This window comes from Carcharodon carcharias, chromosome 17 (genome assembly GCF_017639515.1).
Source record: "Carcharodon carcharias isolate sCarCar2 chromosome 17, sCarCar2.pri, whole genome shotgun sequence".
Lineage (NCBI taxonomy): Eukaryota > Metazoa > Chordata > Chondrichthyes > Lamniformes > Lamnidae > Carcharodon > Carcharodon carcharias.
Window position 1 is genome coordinate 94,053,609 of NC_054483.1, and position 6,331 is coordinate 94,059,939.

Genomic DNA, 6,331 nt, shown 5'->3' on the forward strand with positions numbered 1-6,331 from the left:
GTTCTCTTTCCATAATTGTTCTAAGCTGAATTATGATGTGGCCACTGTTTGCTAGATGATGTCCTATTGGAATACACTCCACCTGCCCTGCCTCATTTCCTGTAACCAGATCCAACACTGCTTCCTTGCTTTTTAGACTGGAGGCATAATAGCCTTGTTTTTACAGCTATAATGATGACAAAACTGTCAGCATTTGCCCTCATTGTCCTATGAAACTGACAGGAAGTCCTGGCATCCACATATGCACAGTTATATATGGAAATCAACAAGTTGGTGTTAGTGATTCTATGCTTGTCATGGTGTAGGGGTTAACATATCATCATGGATAAAGGATTGGTTAGCTAACAGGAAGCAGATAGTAGGGATAAGTTGGTCATTTTTGAGTTGGCAAGCTGTAATGAGTGGAGTGCCGCAGGAACCAATGCTGGGGCCTCAACTATTTGCAATCTATGTCAATGACCTGGACAAAGGGACTTAATATGTGGTTGTTAAATTTACTAATGACACCAAGATAGGTAAGAAAGTAAGTTGTCAAGAGGAGGTAAAGAGTCTACAAAGGGATATATACATGGGTTAAGTGAGTGAACAAAAATTTGGCACATGGAGTACAATGTGGGAAAATGTGAATTTGTCCACCATTACAGGAAAAGTAGAAAAGCAGCGTATTATTTAAATGGAGAGAGATCGTGTGACTCAGTATTACAGAAGGATCTGGGTGCCCTGGTACATAAATCACAAAAAGTTAGTACACAAGTACAGCAAGTGATTAGGAAAGCAAATGGAAATGAAAGTCAGGAAGTTTAACCACAGCTATACAGGTCCTTGGAGAGGCTATATCTGGAGTACTGTGTATTGTTTTGGTCTCCTTACTTGAAAATGGAAAAATTTCACGAGAAGCAGTTCAGAGAAGGTTCACTTGACTGATTGCTGGATGAAGGCCTTATCAATTTAGAAGAATGAGGGGTGTTTAGAAGAATGAGGGGTGATCTTATAAAAATGTATAAGATCTTGAAGGGACTTGACAGGGTAGATACTGAAAGAATGTTTCCTTTTGTGGGAGAGTCAAGGACTAGGGGACGCTGTTTAAAAATCAGAGGTCTTCCATTTAAGACGAAGATGATTTTTTTTCACTCAGAGAGTCATTAGCCTGTGACATTCTCTTCCCCAGAAAGCAGTGGAAGCTGCATCATTGAATTTATTCAAGGGTGAATTAGATACATTCTTGATAGAGAAGTGAGCCAAGGGTTATGGGTTGGGGGTGGAGGGTGGGGAAAGATGGGGACTGGGGCTGGTGGGCAGATAGGAAAGTGGATTTGAGGCCGCAATCAGATCAGACATGATCTTATTGAATGGCAGAGCAGGCTTGAAGGGCCAAAAGGCCTCCTCCTGGTTCTAAGCCCTATGTTCCACATGATGTATTGAAATGCCTGAAGCTGGCAATCCTTAGAAATTGCTGAACTGATGAGAACTCCCCTATTACACAGTAATAATGCTTTTAAAATCCCATGAAATCCTGCCTTGTTAATGAGGTGTAACTGTTTTTAACCATATACTAAATCAATACTCCTGCTAAACAATCTCTCTGGCCCTGGAAAAGTAAATTTATATGTGCGCAAGGTTAAATTGTTTTATGATAAAAAAATCCACAGTTTTTCAGTATAAAGAAACATTTTTTTTAAGCAAAGACAGAAAATGCTGGAAAAACTCAGCAGGCCCAGCAGCAGAGAGAAACGGAGTTAACATTTTGAGTCCATTTGACCCTTCTTCAGAGCTCTGAGGAAGGGTCATACAGACTCAAAACATTATCTCTGTTTCTCTCTCCACAGATACTGCTAGACCTGCTGAGTTTTTTCAGCATTTTCTGTTTTTGTTTCAGATGTCCAACATACGCTGTATTTTGCTTTTAACTAATTTTTTTTTAAACTATGTTTGTGATATTTCAGCTTTTAATGTATGTTCCCCAATCTTTATTTTGCTCTTTGGGAAATTCATAAAATGTGAAAATCAATGCATTTTACTTCCTTGTTTGCTATCTGTGAGAATTCTTCAATGTGATTGGCAGCTTACCCTGCTTGATGGCATCACCTTTGCTGGATGCCTGGAGATTCCCTTGTTGCTAATTTCAACTTGACATCAGGAAGCAAAGGGATTCTCCCAGTACCTTTGCCACCCTTTATGCTAAACCAACATTACTAACACAGATCATTTGTTTGCTTATCTCATGGCTGTTTGTGGGAACTTGTATGCAAGTTGTCTATCATGTTCTTTACATTACAACAGTGACTACACTTAATGGTACTGCATTGGCTATAAAGCAATTTAAGATGTCCTGATGTCCTGAAAGGCAGTATATAACCAGAAGTTCTTTCTTTCTTTCTGCTCCCCATTTTCACAACATGCATTATCCTCATTCTACCTTGGGATTGTAAAATTGCTGAATATTATTGCCCTGTTGTTTCTTTGTATCTTCCTGAACTGCCTATAGATTAACCCCTCTATCTTATCTCCACTGTTTGTTGGCCTATAATGCACATCAAACATTGTACTATTTCCATTTCTAATATTTAACTTTAATTATCTGGATACTGTCATACAGAAACTCTGTGCCAAAGCCATGACATTTTGTTAGCTATTCGTAACAACCTATGAGAAAGGGGCTTTAACTCCACCCCTTTTTGTAAAACGAGAAAAATAAAAACATAGAACAGAATCACAGATGAATAGATTTGCATGCAGTGGGGAGTCTGGTTGCATTTTGGGAACCTGTTTGCAATTGAAGGAGGCGGCATTGCCGGGGCTCTTCAACTCAGCTGAATATCCCTCCGTCCCCACCCCATCTTCCAATCCCAACCCCAGCCGTGTATTCACTATACCCCCTGACCTTCCCCTCTCCGATGCTGAACGTTCAGTGCTCAGCAAAGGACTTAGTTTCATACCCTTACGCCCTCACCTCAATGAATTTCGGGCTCGGCATGATACTGAACTCTTCTTCCGCCGTCTTCGTCTCCGGGCTCACTTCTTTGGGCAGGAGTCCTCTCCCAGTTCAACGGATCCTTTTACCCATCTTCAATATTCTCCCTCCACCTGGACCCCTCCCTCTGGATTCTTACCTTCTCTCGATCTTTTCATTGAGAACTGTCGGCGCGACATTAGTCGTCTCAATTTCTCTGCTCCTCTCACCCATTCTAACCTGTCTCTCTCTGAACTTACTGCACTCCATTCTCTCAGGTCCAACCCTGACATTGTCATCAAACCCGCTGACAAGGGTGGTGCTGTTGTTGTCTGGCGCACTGACCTCTACCACGCGGAGGCTGAGCGTCAACTCGCAGACACTTCCTCCTACCTCTCCCTGGACCATGACCCCACCACTGAACATCAAGCCATTGTTTCCAGGACTGTCACTGACCTCATCTCCTCTGGGGATCTCCCTCCCACAGCTTCCAACCTGATAGTTGCCCAACCTCGGACGGCCCGCTTCTATCTCCTACCCAAAATCCACAAACAGAACTGCCCCGGTAGACCGATCGTCTCAGCTTGCTCCTGCCCCACAGAACTCATTTCTCGTTATCTTGACTCCCTTCTCTCTCCCCTTGTCCAGTCCCTTCCCACCTACATCCGTGATTCCTCTGACACCTTACGTCACATCAACAATTTCCAGTTCCCTGGCCCCTACCGCTTCCTCTTCACCATGGACGTCCAATCCCTCTACACCTCCATCCCCCACCAGGATGGTCTGAGGGCCCTTAGCTTCTTCCTCGAACAGAGGCCCGAACAATCCCCATCCACCACTACTCTCCTCCGTCTGGCTGAACTTGTTCTCACGCTGAACAATTTCTCCTTCAACTCCTCTCACTTCCTCCAAATAAAAGGTGTGGCTATGGGTACCCGCATGGGCCCCAGCTATGCCTGTCTCTTTATGGGGTATGTGGAACATTCCTTGTTGCAGTCCTACTCCGGCCCCCTTCCACAACTCTTTCTCCGGTACATCGATGATTATTTCGGTGCTGCTTCATGCTCTCGTCAGGACTTGGAAAAATTTATTAATTTTGCTTCCAATCTCCACCCCTCCATCATTTTCACGTGGTCCATCTCTGACACTTCCCTTCCCTTCCTTGACCTCTCTGTCTCAATCTCTGGTGATAGACTGTCCACCAATATCCATTACAAACCCACCGACACCCACAGCTATCTCGACTACAGCTCCTCACACCCCACTTCCTGTAAGGACTCCATCCCATTCTCTCAGTTCCTTCGCCTCCGTCGCATCTGTTCCGATGATGCTACATTCAAAAACAGTTCCTCTGACATGTCCTCCTTCTTCCTTAACCGAGGTTTTCCACCCACGGTCGTTGACAGGGCCCTCAACCGTGTCCGGCCCATCTCCCGCGCATCCGCCCTCACTCCTTCTCCTCCCTCCCAGAAACATGATAGGGTCCCCCTTGTCCTCACTTATCACCCCACCAGCCTCCGCATTCAAAGGATCATCCTCCGCCATTTCCGCCAACTCCAGCATGATGCCACTACCAAACACATCTTCCCTTCACCCCCCTTATCGGCATTCCGTAGGGATCGCTCCCTCCGGGACACCCTGGTCCACTCCTCCATCACCCCCTACTCCTCAACCCCCTCCTATGGCACAACCCCTTGCCCACGCAAAAGATGCAACACCTGCCCCTTCACTTCCTCTCTCCTCACCGTCCAAGGACCCAAACACTCCTTTCAAGTGAAGCAGCATTTCACTTGCATTTCCCCCAACTTAGTCTACTGCATTCGTTGCTCCCAATGTGGTCTCCTCTACATTGGAGAGACCAAACGTAAACTGGGCGACCGCTTTGCAGAACACCTGCGGTCTGTCCGCAAGAATGACCCAAACCTCCCTGTCGCTTGCCATTTTAACACTCCACCCTGCTCTCTTGCCCACATGTCTGTCCTTGGCTTGCTGCATTGTTCCAGTGAAGCCCAACGCAAACTGGAGGAACAACACCTCATCTTCCGACTAGGGACTTTACAGCCTTCCGGACTGAATATTGAATTCAACAACTTTAGGTCGTGAGTCCCCTCCCCCATCCCCACCCCCTTTCTGTTTCCCCCTTCTTCTTTTTTTTTCCCAATAAATTATAAAGATTTTCCTTTTCCCACCTATTTCCATTATATAAAATAAAAAAAAACCCACTAGAGCTATACCTTGAGTGCCCTACCATCCATTCTTAATTAGCACATTCGTTTAGATAATATCACCAACTTTAACTTTAACACCTATGTGTTCTATTGTACTATTGTTGTTGACATCTTTTGATGATCTGCTTCTATCACTGCTTGTTTGTCGCTACAACCACACCAACCCCCTCCACCTCTCTGTCTCTCTATCTCTCCGCCCCCCACACACACACCTTAAACCAGCTTATATTTCAGCTCTTTCCTGGACTCGAACTCAAGTTCTGTCGAAGGGTCATGAGGACTCGAAACGTCAACTCTTTTCTTCTCCGCCGATGCTGCCAGACCTGCTGAGTTTTTCCAGGTAATTCTGTTTTTGTTTTGGATTTCCAGCATCCGCAGTTTTTTTGTTTTTATCTCTGCATTCAATGGTTCATCCTCTGCCATTTCTGCCAACCCCAGCTTGATGCCACCACCAAACACATCTTCCCCTCACTCTAGCACCCCCCTCCCACCCCACGCACCCCCCCCCCCACCCCCCACCCCCGCCCCCACCCACCCCATCAGCATTCCAAAGGGACTGTCACCCAACTCCTCATCCCTTTCTCACAGCAACTTCCAATGCAATCGCAGAAGGTGCAACACTTGCCCCTCTACCTCCTCCCTCCTCACCGTCCAAGGCCCAAACAATCCTTTCAGGTGAAGCAGCATTTCACTTGCACCTCCTTCAATTTAGCCTACAAAACCAAATGCTCACAATGTGGTTTCCTCTACACTGGGGAGACTAAATGCAGACTGGGTAACTGCTTTGTGGAATACCTTCGCTCAATCCACAAGCATGACCCAGACCTTCCTGTCGTTTGCCTTTCAACACACCATCCTGCTCTCATGCCCGCATGTCTGTCCTTTGCCTGCTGCAGTGTTCCAGTGAAGCCCATCGCAAATTGGAGGAGCAGCACCTCATCTTCCGATTAAGCACCTTACAACCTTCCAGACTTAACATTGAGTTCAATAACTTCAGACCATGAACTCTCTCCTCGCTCTTGACCTCCACCCCTCTTTTAAGTTAATTAATTATTTATTTATTCTTTTAAATTTATTTTTCAATTTAATTTTACTCTTCTACTTACTTGTTCATTTTTTATCCTTTTCCCCCAAACCCCCCCTCCCCCCACAG